Genomic DNA, 14,968 nt, shown 5'->3' with positions numbered 1-14,968 from the left:
GCAAGAGGGAAGAGATATGGGAACATATGTATATGTATAACTGATTCACTTTGTTATAAAGCAGAAACTAACACACTATTGTAAAGCAATTATACTCCAATAAAGATGTTAAAAAAAAAAAGACATTGTCAGTTCTATAAAGTCAATTTCATCTGAAATGAATTCACGTCCTAAGTTTTATTTCATTGTTCTTTCTCAACATTAGATGTTTTCAAATGTGCATTAGTTATTTATTACTGCATATAGCAAATTACTACAACACTTTACGACTTAAAAAGCACACGTTGGTTATCTCACCGTTTCTGAGTCAGGAATCTGGGTACAGCTTAACTGGGTCCTCTGCTTCAGAGTCCCTTACAGGCTGCAGTCGAGGTATTGACTGGGCTGTGGTCCTCTCAAGGCTTGCCTGGGGCAGGATCCACTGCAAGTTCATGTGGCTGTTGGCATAATTCAGTTCTTTGTGGGCCATTGAGCCGAGGCCTTCAAGTCTTTGCTGGCTGTTGACTGAAGACCATCCTCAATTCTGTGCCATGTGGGTCTCTGCAACACGGCAGCTTGCTTCATCACAGTGTACAAGCCAAGGAATCAAGAGTCAGCTTGAAGATGGAAGTTACAGACTTTATGACCTAATCAAGGAAGTGACATCCTACGATTTGTGTGGCATTGTGGTCATTAGCCATTAGATCCAACCAATACTCAAGAGAAGGTGATTTCACAAGTGTGTCAACACCAGGAGGCAAGGATCACTGGGCGCCATCTTAGAGGCTCCTACTACAGAGTGTTTGAAACTTGTTTGCAGACTTACTTAAAGTGAGAGGTGTTTTGGTTTTGTTTTCATTTCTTTCTCTTCTCACCCCAACTCCCCATGCCCTGCTTCTTCCTGTCTAGAAGTTTTGCAGTTATCTTTCCTGCCCCACCCCCAGGCCCCATCCCATAGTAGTCATGGGATATCACAGATTATCCTCAAACCACAGATGATTTAAGTCAATCTGTGGTCTCAGATGTGGCATATATACTAAAACTAGAATGATACAGAGATGATTGGCATGGCCCCTGTGCAAGGGTGACAAGCAAAGTCATGGAACATTTCATATTTAAAAGAATAAGAAAGAGGGGGAAGGGGAGGGGAGAGGAAGAGGAGGAGGAGAAGCAGGAGGAAAAGATTTGTGGTCTCAGGACTGTGTCCGTCCCCCAGTCTCTCTGGTGGACAATAGTTTAGAAGCCATAGCCCCAGGCAGCAAAGAGCAGTAGATATTTTTCAAGACCCAGGAGGACCCACCCTGGCACCTAACCTTGAAAGTGAGTGTGGCTCTGGTCTCCCATCTCATGTGGGATATCTAGTCTCTGCTATCATATCCCCAGTCTCTTAATAGCCCATTTTCAGGCCCAGAACCCAGCAGGGCCACGGCTACAGCCTTGCATTCTGCATTCTCATTCTGTGTCTTCTCCATGGGGATATTTATCTTGATTTTGAGTCCAGCTATACTATTAACTTTTTTAATTTGTTATCCACACTAGATCTTTTTTCGCTTTTTTGAACACAGAGGTTGCATCCATGTGAAAATACTGAACCATTGCTATCCAAAATCTCCTCAGCCTACGATCTCTACTCCTTATAAAACAGCAAAATCTCCACAACTGGAGAAAGTTGTAGAGAATAACCAGAAAAAGAAAAAAGGAAAGGAAAAGGAGGGGAAAGAAGAGGAGAGGGAAAGAAGGGAATAGAAAGGTAAGGAAAAAGAAAAGAAGAGGTTACCCTGTTGCTTTTAATTAAATTGAAAGAGTGGAGAAAAGACTTCCTCCTGGAAAAAAATGCATTGAAAACCCCCTTTCCCCTTGGCTTCCTTTCATCAGGCCTTCATTTCACTTATTACTTTTGCTAAAGATAGCTGAGAAGACAGAGGCATTGGGAGAGTTTGTGGCAATCTAATGTGTTTTATTTTAAAATGTTTCAATATCTTTTATTGAATGTTGCAGTGTACTGAAAAAATTGAAAAGAAAACTTCATACACAAAGAACAGGAAGAGGTGAAGAAAAAGATTGACTATGTCAGTAAAAGAAACCCGTCAAAAGCCCAAGTGGTCTTAGTCCCACCACTGAATTCTGTATTTGGGTCCTGAAGGGAATGGCCTTGTTTGGCTTGCGGACCAGCTGCTGATGGGCCATGTCATGCTGCATCAATGATACAGGGAAGAGGCTACAAGCGTGGGTATAAGGGAGGGAGGAGTCACTGAGGCGAAGTGCTGCTTCACTGGGAGGAGAGATTAGTGCCCCCTGACCTGGCAGAGCTTCCTATCCGACCTTTGCTTGTGATGCTGCCACTGTGAGCGTTTTAAAGGCTTTGTTCAAAGATAAATTCCCTCTTAAGTTTCAGAACAGACAAACCAGGATTCAGTGTGCTCAAATACAACGAAGACAAAAAGAATGTTTTCTTATGGGCATCTAGTTTTTATTTTATTAGGAAATTTGGACAATATTCTGTGATAACTAAGAACACAAAAGGAGAAAAAGAAAAGAAAACCATGCATGAGGACGGGCAAAAACGGAGCAAAGATGGAGCTGAATGGCAGTCAGTTGGATGTATTCATATCCATAAAACCAAACATGAGGAATCATGATTTTGTTCAGCTGAGTTTACTGATTTGCACAGTTACTCAGGTGCTGGGCTGCATACATACTTTTTCCATTAGATGTTTCCTATTAGTTTGGAAACTTTGCAGATGGGAAGACCTGAGGTACAAAAGAAAGCCAGGAAGAGAGGCCAGGACCATGGAACGGAGGGAAAACAAGCAGAATTGGGAAGGAGGGAAGTCTTACCAACAGAATGGGTACCAGCAGCGCCTGCAGACCAGCCCATCTGGCAGCAGCATTGCTTCCGGCAGCAGCTCTTCTGCTTGGCAGCAGCCCTTCCACCGCCACAGCTGCCTGCGGTGTCGGTAGAGAGGACTCGGGAGAGGTGAGGAGGGAGACTCAGGAGGGGAGGGAGGTCTGATGCCGCCTTCTACGAAGCCCTTATATACCATCTTGGGAGAAGGGAGAGGGAGCAACCCAGGACTCCTGACCAGTGGCCACTCCCTCGTTGCTGCCATTGCAGTTTCCAAATGGGGTTGTCTGGGGTTATTCCTTGTTTACATTCTTATGGACTATATTTGACCCAATACATTTGCTAATTTTAGCTTTTCTCTTTAAAGTCATTTTAGAAACAAACCAAGAGATGCTAACATGTTGGAAGGGATCTTCATTTTCACAGAAACACAGCTGAATCGTTGAGATTTTGAATCAAGAAGGCACTTGATTACTACCAGCTCCTGTTCCGCTTCTCTTCAATGGTTGTCTCTCCAAATATTCAGTTGAAATCACCCTGCTTTAACAGAAACTTCAAGATGCAGATGAGTAAATATGAATATACAAATTGGAGAAGCCATTCTCTTTCAAAATTTTCCCATTTGTTACTATTGTGTGCCTTCCACCTCATTAAATTGGCCATTTTAGTTCTTGTGAAGTTACATGTTCACGGCTATATTTCCAAAATTTTTGGAATGAAATGAAAATAAAATTTTTAAATGAAATGACCCTCTTTTCTTTTTTAACCTCAAAAGTTGTCTATTAAAAGCCTGGATCCAATGCTCTCCTCTCTCACTCTGCAATCTCTCCCTTAGTGCTCACATCCACACCCATGGTTTCCACTTCCACATGTATATGCCTGGACTTGTTCCTTCAGTGTGCACGTCCAGCTTGGAATCTTCTCCAGACTCCAAACTTAGCCAACTTACAGTCCACCTTCTCCCTGCGGGTAGCTCAGAGGCACTTCCAGTGTCAATTGCCCCAGACTCAAGTCCTAATCTTCCCTGCCCCCACTCCAACAAAAAGTAAATGTCTCCACTGTTCCTTACCCACCAAATTGGCAATCTATTAAAAAAGTCATCTTTGAATCCTTCCTTTCTCTCAACCCGTATCTAGTCTTTTGCCAAATTCTGTTGATTCTGCCTCTTTAAAAGCTCTCACACCTATTCACATATCTCTGCTCCCCTGTGCTGCTCACCCCTGTACAAGCACCCCCTGAGCAGCTGAAATGCTCTTTGGTCCACATACCACAGAAATGGTTTGGGATCATTGATAACACCACAATCAGCCCTGGGGACGACACAGCATTTCCTCTCACTCAAATTCCTGCAGAACAATCTTACCAGGTTGGCAAAATGGGTTCTGAACAGCAAGCCTGCTGCAAATGAAGCTTGGGGGAAAGTCAGCCACCAAACATCCCCACCAAGGTCTCTGAACCCTCAGCGACGGTCAGAGATGCTCCTACACCAGCTTGTGTGATGAATAGCCCACCTGCACTTTCATTTTTCCTACCTTATATTTTTACAGCCTCAGTGTTGGTCACCAACCCTCAAATCTCACCAGGATCCACAACTGCATGCTTTACCTCATAGCCACAGACTCCTTTTTCCCAACTTCCCCTACATCTCTGGCCTCTGCCCCTGCGCTCCTCGGGGTACCTGCCCTGCTCTCAGAATCACCTAAGTCGGGCTACTTAGCATAGTGTTTCTCTCAGACATCAACTGATGTCGTATGATCAAAGACAAAATGAGTTCCTCATCCAAAGCTAAACATACCAAGAACTACATCATCAAAATTCAGACTCGTCGGAGGATGTATTTCTGTTTTTAAAATAATCATTACAGCCTGGGTGTGAGAAGACAAGAAATCACAATGGTATGCTTCAGATGAAGCGGTAAGGAAGAAAAGCTTCTAGCCTCAGCAGTTCCTACTGGTCACAAAGCATAATCATGGCATCTGGCCTTGGCGGTGGACTTTGACTCTGTTGCCATTTTCACATCCCCATCTCCCCTCCTGGGTCTCCCTCCTCATCTCCCTCGCGTCCTCCCTACTTGACACCGTGGGCAGCTGTGGCTGTGGAAGGTGTGGTGGCTGCCTCGGCTGGGGTGGCGGCAGCTGCGCCCCGTGCAGACGCTCCCGGGTCAGCTGCTGCCCCTGCTGCCCCGGCTGCTCTGGGGGCTGCTGCAGCGTCCCCGCGGTCTGCCGCCATCGCCGCACCCGGAGCTGCAGCCCCGGTGGCCGCGGCTGCGGAAGGGCTGCTGCCAGCACGAGAGCCGCTGCCGGAAGCAGCGCTGCTGCCGCGTGGGCCAGCTCAGCGGCCGGAGGCGTTTGCTGGGATTGCGTTTGTCTGTTGGCAAGTCTTTCCTCCAGCCCTCCCCGTCTCTCCTTCCGTGACCCGGAAGTCACTCCTGTGCACTCAAGGGTTGTAATCTCTGCCACATCACAAACTGATAATTTCAAAAGACCCTGCTATTGAGGTGAACAATAAGAACTGTGCAAACAAGACAGCCCAGCCGCTGGAGACAATTCACATACTGAACAAACATTAAAATCGAATCACAGTTACTTTTTTGCTTTTCTGAAATTCTTTTACACAACTTCAATGCCCGCACTTGTTTTCACTGTGCCCGTACATTACATGCCATTTCTTCTGTATTCTGCCCAGCAGTGCTGTACTGCTAAAAATGAAATCTTAAATAGAATAATGCACCATACATTGATGGCTAAAGATCTCTGTTGGGGTTTTTTTTGTGTGTTTTTTTTTTTTACTTTTATTAATCGTCTTGCTATGAAAAGACCTTCTGTGGTCTCAAAATTCAGGAAAGCTAAATAAAGAAACCCTTGCTGGGAAGGATTCCCCAGTTGTAAGATTCTTTTCTTTTACGATCATAGTTGCACTGACGCGTTATGGAACAATCACAAGCAGGTCTCAGAGCAGCCTGATTTACCCACATTCCGTCTCCTTATCTCATCGTGACACTCATTTCTTTGAAGTCAATGGGAATGTTATTATTCTTTCCAAAAATTCCTACATCTCACCTTGGTTTGAAAGGACATGAACCCAGCTTGAGTTGTTGCCACTCCAGAATAACAGCTGGCGTTTCACCCCAAATCAGCCTACCCCATCCCTGAAAAGGATATTCTTAAGACAAATGTAATACATTTCCAAATCTGCCTTAAATCTTTTCTTTTCAAATCTCAGTTGGAAGTATATGGCCTCTGACACAAAACGCTTATCACAGAGAGTGATTTTTTTTTAAGAGGCCATGACCATGGATGGCCCCTGGCTCCTACATAGCAATGGCTGGGTGCCAGGATGTGTTGCGATGGATAGGGAACAGGTGTATGCAGGTGCTATCAAAGTTCACTGACCCAAGGTTAGGCCTTCATCTGAAGATTTAGGTCCTAATTTCTTTGTTTTTACTCTGGTACTACTCTTAGAAATGGTGAAAATGTTTTAATACTGCATTTGCCAGTTTCTGAGAGTGATTCTCCATCCTATTCTTATGAGAAGAACAAATAAATGAGCAAGACAGATCTAAGATGTTGATCAAGCCCCCCCCCCACTCTATTTATGCACATTAATGTGCAAGAGGATGAAGATTTTTGAAATTTCTGTGTGATATGGGGATAAGGATTACAGTGACTCTTAGCCGAGCAATGCCAGGAATATACCATGAGTACCTGACGGTCAGGACCAGGAAAATTCTCCTTGCGTGTAACTAAGGGAATGCAAGTCTAACATAGAGAGAAAACGTCTACAAAATTGAAGGATTCAATTACTATACTTGGTAGTTTTAGAAACTGGCAAGAATTCATCTACACTGACTTGTGCCATCTCCTACATTTTTAGAAACTTAATCATTTACCTTTAAACAAGAGACTTTCTCAACAATTCAGAGCAAAGGATGGCCTCCGGCCTATTTTCTTTAGAAGGACTCCAGGTATAGAAAATCCGTGTCCGCCACTGCTGGCCTATCCCAATGCACCCTCACCCCGGTACTTCACATCTTCCAGATGTACAACTGGCATCTTCCCTGCTTTCATGTTTCCCCTGGTCCACTGTAGACCTAGACGAGAGTCTGCTCATCAAAACTCTTTATAGACCTGAGGACAGTCTTCAGTCTTTTTTTTTTCCCCAGTAAGCAAGGACCTCAAATTTTTAACCTTCAGTAGAGTTAGAATATATTAGTCTATCTCAAAGTGTAGCCCCTGGAGCCAGCAGCACTGGCATTACCTGGGAACTTGTTAGAAATGCAAATTCTCAGAGAGTCTGGAGGTGAAGCCAGTAATCTGTGTTCTAACAAGTCCTCCAGGTGATTCTGAGGCATGCTTGCATTTCAGACCTTTGGACTGTATCAGTATAGAAGAAGCTTTTTTCCATTTAGATTTAGAGAACCATCTCATTATAATGGGCAACTAGTTAACTATTTCTATCTCATTTTTCCAGTGAAGTTTTTTTTTAATAGAGAAGATGATCTTTGGAAACTAAGGCTAGATGAAGAGTTCTTAGATTTGACACCAAAAACACAAACAGTAAAATAAAAAATTGACAAATTGGACTGCATCAAAATTAAAAATGTTTGCTCTGTTAAAGACCTTGTTGAGAGGATGAGAAGACAAGCTATAGACTTGGAGAAAATATTTATAAACCACATATCCCGCAAAGGACTTACATCTAGAATACATGAATAACTCTCAAACCCCCACAGTTAGAAAGCAAGCAACCAATTAGAAAATGGGTGAAAGACGTAAACAGACAATTCACTGAAGAGGATATACCGATGAAAAATAAGCACATGGAAAGGTGTTCTACATCATTAGCCATTAAAGAATGCAAATTAAAACCACAATGAGATATCACTATATACCTACCAGAATGACCAAAATAAAAAATAGTGACAACCCAAAAGCTGGCAAGGATGCAGAGAAACTGAGTCACTCATATGCTGTTAGCAAGAATAAAAAATGGTGTAGGCATTCTGGAAAAGTATATGGCAATTTCTTACAAAACCAAATATGTCTTTACAATACAATTTAGCAATTGTACTCTCATTTATCCCAGAGAAATGAAAACTTAATGTTCACAAAAAACCTATACATAAATGCTTATGGCAGCTTTATTCATAATAGCCCCAAACTGGAAACAGCTCCGAAGTCTTTCAACAGGTGAAGGGTTAAACAAACTATGGTATATCCATCCCCGGAATACCGCTCAGTCATAAAAAAAGGAACAAACTACTGCTACATGCAAAACGTGGATGACCTCGATGGAATGATGCTGAGGGAAAAGCCCAGCTCAACGGGATACATAGTGTATAATTCCATGTGTATAACATTCTTGCCATAACAAAAGTACTGAGATGCAGAACAGGTTAGTGGTTACTACGGGTTAGAGAGGAAGAGAGGGAAGGGAGTGAATGTGACTGGAAAAGGGTGACGGGAGGGGTCCTGGTGACAGAACAGTTGTGTCTTCACTGCGGTGGTCATACACGTCTACACATGCAATAAAATTGCACAGAGGTTAAGTACATGCAAACGAGTGCCTGTAAAACTGGTGAAATCCGAACGCAATGTAATGTCAGTTTCTCAGCTGTGATTCTCTACTACAGCTCTGCAGGATGTTACTACTGGGGGAAACTGAGTGAAGGGTGTGCAGGACCTCTCTGCATTCTTTCTTACAAGTGCATGTGAATCTACAACTATCACCAAATAAAAAGCTTAAAAAAAAAAAAGCTGCAAAGAACACGTCTAGATCAAAAAGGCACCTAGGCTGACTGAGACCCCCAAGGCCTCCTTTCCAGCTCTTCTCTGGCGACTCCATTTGCTCATTCTGTCTAGACTGTGAAGATTATGATCCTCCCACACTTCTTCCTGTGTCTGGATTGTCCCACCTTCACCATGTATACTGGGTGAATTCCTCTTTCAACAACATCCAATTCTTTCTCCAGTACCATCAACCCCGCTACTAGCCACTGTCTCTTTTCTGAACTACAGGTGTAATCTCCAAATTACTCTCCACGCTTCACCCTTATCCCCAATACATTCCCTTTTCCACACAGCAGCTAGAGTTTGGACCACATCATGCCCGAGCTGACAACCCACCAATGGCTTCCCTTCATGCTCTGGGTTTGTCTTAATCCCTTACCCCAGCCCACAAGGCTCTACATGATTGACCCCTCCCCTTCCCTTCATCAGCCCCACCCGCCAGCCACACTTGCTTTCTTTCCATTTCTCAAATACATAAAACATGTTCCAACTTGCACACTTTTGCCCTAGCTGCTTTCTAGGCCTGGAAAAAAGTTTTCCAAATCTTTGCACAACTGATTCCTGCTTAACTTTCAGGTTGAACATTAAATCTCACCTCTGTAGAGTGATCTTTTCTGATCACTCACTCTGAAGTAGCCCTTAGGGTGTGGTGTTTGTAAACACCAGAATTTTGCTTCTCCGTTGGCCCTTATTTATTGTTTTTCTCTCTCCCTCCTTGAGAGTTGAGTCCTACCTGCCTATCAGTGCTGTGTGCCAGGCACACCCTCAGTAAACACCCACTCAAAGAAAGGGAGCTCTGGAGGCTGTCTCTGACCAGCTGTTTTCCTCCCCATCATTCACAGTCAATTACTCCCTTGCCTGTGCAAGCAGCTGCCTTTTACATGATCTCACTGGTACATCAACACAATCACGCACGTGCTTGTTTACAAGACCTTGCAGTTCTAGAGGGCAGGAGCCACATGTTTTGGTTTTGAATTCCCAGGTCCTTTCACAGTATGAGGCATCAATTAATATTTGATGAATGAAGGACCATCCTCTTTCCAGGGGATGACACCAGGTGGTCACGTCCCCAGGAATCCATTTAAAGCCATTTACAAGGCCAGCGAGGATGGGTATTGAACAGTGTCTCACGTGAAGTATAAGGGTCACACACCAACGACCTGACACTTCCCTTCTCATTAATGTATGCAATTCAGCCGTGTCCTTAAGCTTCTGGCCAAAGACATTCTTCACAGAAAACTCACAAAATAAAGGAGCAAAGCTGAAAACCAAGAGCACAATTGCATCTTCTAGAAAGATTTTAAACTGGAATGCTTTTTAAAAAGGTACCTCATCTAAAACAGTAGGGAAAGGAAAGCCCCATAATAGTCATACAACAAATTTCATTCAAAATTAAATCAGTGATTTTCATAAGGGATGCCCAAGTGACCTCGATTCTGGGAGGTCACCAGAGCAGATGATGGAAACTCAGAGAATAAAGTCATCTTAAAAGATGACTTTTAAACCCACGCTAACGTAAGATCATGCTAATGCCCTTTAAAAAAGACATTAAGATGATCTCCCAATTCATCTAGAGTTTTTGTTTTTATTGTGGTTTTTGTTGCTTGTTACAAAAAAGTGTAGTAATTAGATACAAGCAAAACTGAGCTACCAAAATATATATATATATAGGCCCCATAGTTGGACAATAAAAAGAAAACCTTTGGAATGCGGTACCTAAGATGTCTAATCTATGTGGATACTTCTTAACACCCTCCATCTAAGTGTCTCAACAGGCCAGAAACTCAGCTTCCAAAGAGAAGACTTACCCCCGGTGCTTCCCACCAGCTCCACACTTGCAGACCGAGCTTCACCCAGCCCCACCTAGCCCCAGGGGCAGGGCTGCCGCTCAGTTCCATCACCAGCCTCTTCATCCTGGGGTAAAAAGACTTACCAGCAGAACCAAGGCAAGACCAAAGAGATATGCCTAATTCCCTGGGACCCAAGATCTTCAAAATGACTTTTGACTATTTTTCAAGGAGAGTATTCGTGGATATTCTTTTCCCTTTGAGCTATTCTGACGCAGGACAGAATAAAGAAATTAGAAACTAAGAGCCACTGAAAGGAACAAAAAAGGGGTGTCTAGGACACATCACTAACCCACCAGGAGCCAGCAGGTAGGACCAAAATCTTCATCAAACACTTCTCAACGAGACCATAGGATATGGGGCTGAGTACTTCTACCCAGAAATCACCAGCTCTGTAATTGTTCGTAAGACTCTGGGAACAGAGGGTGGGAGGCCATAATTACCACTGGTGGCTCTACGATGCCTTTTAAACTTGAGGTCAGAAAAGAACCTGAGTGTTGTAAGACTGATGGGCTAGGAAGGGTCAGGAGGCTGTGAGAGATGGAAGATGTACATTGATTGGGGAGTTCAAACAGATAATTGAAGGGCTAACATAAAGTAAGACCTTAAGGGCAAGTGACCAGTATCACTATTTGTCTTTTTCTTAATACAGGAATTGGTGCCTTGGAACAAGTGCTGAGTGGGCACGGCAGGCAGAGCCATCTGGTTTTGTCCATATCACAGTGCAGCTGTCTGCCTGTCAATAAGTCACTAAACTTCTCTAAACAGCCATTTCTTCCCTTGGAAACATTGGGCTCAGGCTCTCCCAAGGATCCATCCAGCTCTTAATTCTTCAGTGAGTTTAATGATAATACAGAATGATCCAATTTAACTAAAAATTATTCTCTAGATATATGCTCATAAAGGGAATTACTGATTTATCTAAAGAGGGCAGAAGTTACTTTTATTTGATCTGGATTGATGGTTTCATTTTTTTTAACTTAATGTATACAACTATGTAATTGTGAAATGATTTCAGGCAAATTTACTTATGAGAGGTTAAGCAGATGATGCTAGAATTGTAATTTAATATAAGCATATAGACCCAAATTTTATTCATAAAAGTTAGACCAGACCTAAAAGAAATTTAGACTCTGAACAAGTAAAAACTTGAAAACAAAACCCACGATGATAATAATGAAGGTATAATAATAGTCACCACTTACGGAGGGCATACATACATCAATCTAACTTAATTCCGATGATAATCCTGAAAGATCAATATCATGATCTACATTTTACAAAGGGAAAAACTAATGTTCAGGGACATTAAATAAGCTGCCAAAGGTGCAAGGCTTTCTGAGGTGTGGAGCTGGAATTTTGATCCAGATTTGAGAGTTTTCATAGCCCATGTTCTCAGTTACTGCACTGCCAACACCAGCAGGGTCACAGAAACAGTGGGTTGCTGGATAAACTAGGGCAAATGGTGGGGTAGGGGTGACCAGATGCCTCCATAGATTTTAGCAGTAACTACCAGCACTGTTCATTCTCTCTGGATAAGAACAATCAATTTATCAGGAAATACTTGAGGCCAGCTAAATTCTTTCTTGATTTGAGCTGTGTCAGTGCTCTATCACATTAAAAGCAGCAAAGAAACATACAGATATCAGGTTCTTTCCAAGCCGAGGACAGGACGATTTTCCCTTTGTACCTTAGCTAGTCCATCCCTTGCTTTTCTCACTGCCACGTGTAGCTTCTCTTTCGCGTCCCATGCCACCTCAACCCAAACGTGACCCAGTATAAGTCGTGAGATCCTTTCATCACAGACACAACCCACCTGGTGTCTTCATCCATGTTATCAGAGCATCTTATATGAAGTCTGAGAATACTCGTCAATAAAGTGCTGAAACAATCGATTATGACCAGACTGCTCATAACATCACTTGAGCAAGTGGATAATATTTGGTAAGTGGCTGATGGCAAAAGCCATTCCAGGAAGGGAAGCAGTGGAACCACCAGCCACATCATCACTGGGAAATGAGTCACAGGAATTCAATTTAGGATGATATATGTATTTAGTTCACTTGGTGAATTGCTCCAAAAAAAAAAAGAATGAGTGCCTACTACTTGCTAGCACTGGTTTGGTGCTAGGGATACAGAGGGAGTCCCTATAGTCTAGTTAGGGGAGATTAAACATTTGAATGACTTACCTATGCAAACAGTTATTTTATTTTATTTTTGCATTCTTAATTGTGATATCATTCACATACCATACATTTTTCCTTTTTAAAGTGTACAATTCAGGACTTCCTTAGTGGAGCATTGGTTAAGAATCCACCTGCCTATACAGGGGACACAGGTTCGAGCCCTGGTCTGCGAAGATCCCACATGCCGCAGAGCAACCAAGTCTGTGCGCCACAACTACTGAGCCTGTGCTCTAGAGCCCGCGAGCCACAACTACCGAGCCTGTGCACAACTACTGAAGCCCGCGCGCCTAGAGCCCATGCTCCACAAGAGAAGCCACTGCAATGAGAAGCCCGCGCACCGCAACGAAGAGCAGCCCCCGCTCGCCACAACTAGAGAAAGCCCATGCACAGCAACAAAGACCCGACGCAGCCAAAAAAATTAAAGAACTTTTAAAAAAGTGTACAAATCAATGGTTTTTAGGATATTCACAATATTCACTATTTTAGAACATTTTTATCACTCCTGAAACACTGTGCCCATTATCAGTCATTTGCTATTCCTCCATCCCCACAAGCCCTGGAAACCACTCTTCTACTTTCTGTCTCAATGGATTTGCCTGTTTTGAACATTCCATATAAATGGAATCATACATATGTGGTCTTTTGTATCTGGCTTATTTCACTTAGCATGTTTTCAAGGTTCATCCACGTTACAGAATGAATCAGTACTTCATTCCTTTCTATGGCTGAAAATTGTTCCATTGTACGGTCATACCATATTTTATTTATCCATTTACCAGCTGATGGACATTTGGGTTGTTTCCACTTTTTGTCTATTATGAATAACGCTGCAATGGACATTCGTGTACAAGTTTTTGTGTAGACATGTTTTTATTTCTCTTGGGTATATACCTAGAAGTGGAATTGCTGAAACATATGGTAACTCTATGCTGAACTTCTTGAGGAACTGCCAAACTGTTTTCCAAAGCAACTGCATCATTTTAAATTCACACCAGCAATGTATGAGGGTTCCAACTACATCCTCATTAACGCTCGCTATTGTCTTTTTTATAATAGCCATCCCAATAGGTGTAAAGTGATATCTCACTGTGGTTTTGATTTGTATATTGCTAATGACTAATGATGTTGAACATTTTTTATGTGCTTATTGGCCCTTTGTATATATTTTTTTGAATAGAAAAATGTCTATTCAGATCCTTTGTGCATTTTTCAATTAGGTCATTTGTCTTTTTATTGTTAAGAGTTGCTCCAAACAGTTAAAAGTACAGAAAGGAATGTATTACACTTAGGTTACACCGAGTTTGAAATACATGTTTAAAACTCATTATTCACACACACACACACACAAAAAACAGCCTTGGGCTTCCCTGGTGGCGCAGTGGTTGCGCGTCCGCCCGCCGATGCAGGGGAACCGGGTCCGCGCCCCGGTCTGGGAGGATCCCACATGCCGCGGAGCGGCTGGGCCCGTGAGCCATGGCCGCTGAGCCTGCGCGTCCGGAGCCTGTGCTCCGCAAGGGGAAGGGCCACAGCAGAGACAGGCCCGCATTACCACACACACACAAAAAAAAAACCTCATTATTATGTGGGCATAATATTTTGTCTTGCAATTTAAATAATTTTTATGAATTAATATTTAGAAAATTAAGTTCTATCCAGTTATAATAAAAAAGGAAAATATAATATAGAAGTGCTAAAAGCTCTACCAACTCTTAAACAGACAGCAATAAAAATGTGCCAAATAGGGTGGGAGGGAAGTGCAAGAGGGAGGGGATATGGGGATATATGTATACGTATAGCTGATTCACTTTGCTATACAACAGAAACTTAACACAACATTGTAAAGCAATTATACTCCAGTAAAGGTGTTAAAAAAAACGAAAAAAATGTGCCAAATAAATTTAATTTTATTATACAAAAATAATTTCTCTATTTTATATACTATTAAGTCACTATTAATCTCTTCATTTGTAGACTGGCCACATGACTTTTTCCAGTGGTAAGAAAAATTATCAATGGTTGCAAGACGTCCAGCAATAATTGATTACTCTCTTCATCTAATTTGAACCACAAACTGTTGTGCAAAGTCAAATTCAGTAACACTTTATCTCAAGATTCCAAGACAAATGTCATCTGTATCTATTATATTTCATACCATTAAAATGCCTCATCAGGAATATGCCAATTCCTTTCTAAGAAGATAGAACATCTTCCTCCCATATAATTTTCAACCTTCTAATACTTGAGATATTGTCCTATCTTGGAATCTTAGCAGAAATAATTTCAAAGTTTTAAGATGGTACTTTTTTCTCAATCATCTCAAAT

At 42.3% G+C, this 14,968-nt stretch overlaps 1 non-coding gene and 1 pseudogene across 1 annotated transcript; both read left to right on the top strand.

Moving 5' to 3' along the window:
- Nucleotides 1-4,546, top strand: part of LOC102992851 (thiamine transporter 2-like) — a 50,316-nt pseudogene extending 45,770 nt beyond the window's left edge.
- Nucleotides 995-1,098, top strand: LOC112065143 (U6 spliceosomal RNA). The gene has a single exon (XR_002891868.1). It is a non-coding gene; the product is annotated as a U6 spliceosomal RNA (small nuclear RNA).
- Nucleotides 4,547-14,968: the final 10,422 nt, after the last annotated feature.

The sequence above is a fragment of the Physeter macrocephalus genome, chromosome 2, assembly GCF_002837175.3.
Source record: "Physeter macrocephalus isolate SW-GA chromosome 2, ASM283717v5, whole genome shotgun sequence".
NCBI classification, from domain to species: Eukaryota; Metazoa; Chordata; class Mammalia; order Artiodactyla; family Physeteridae; genus Physeter; species Physeter macrocephalus.
Note: the sequence above shows the minus strand (reverse complement) of the source record. Positions and strands in the feature narration are given on the sequence as shown.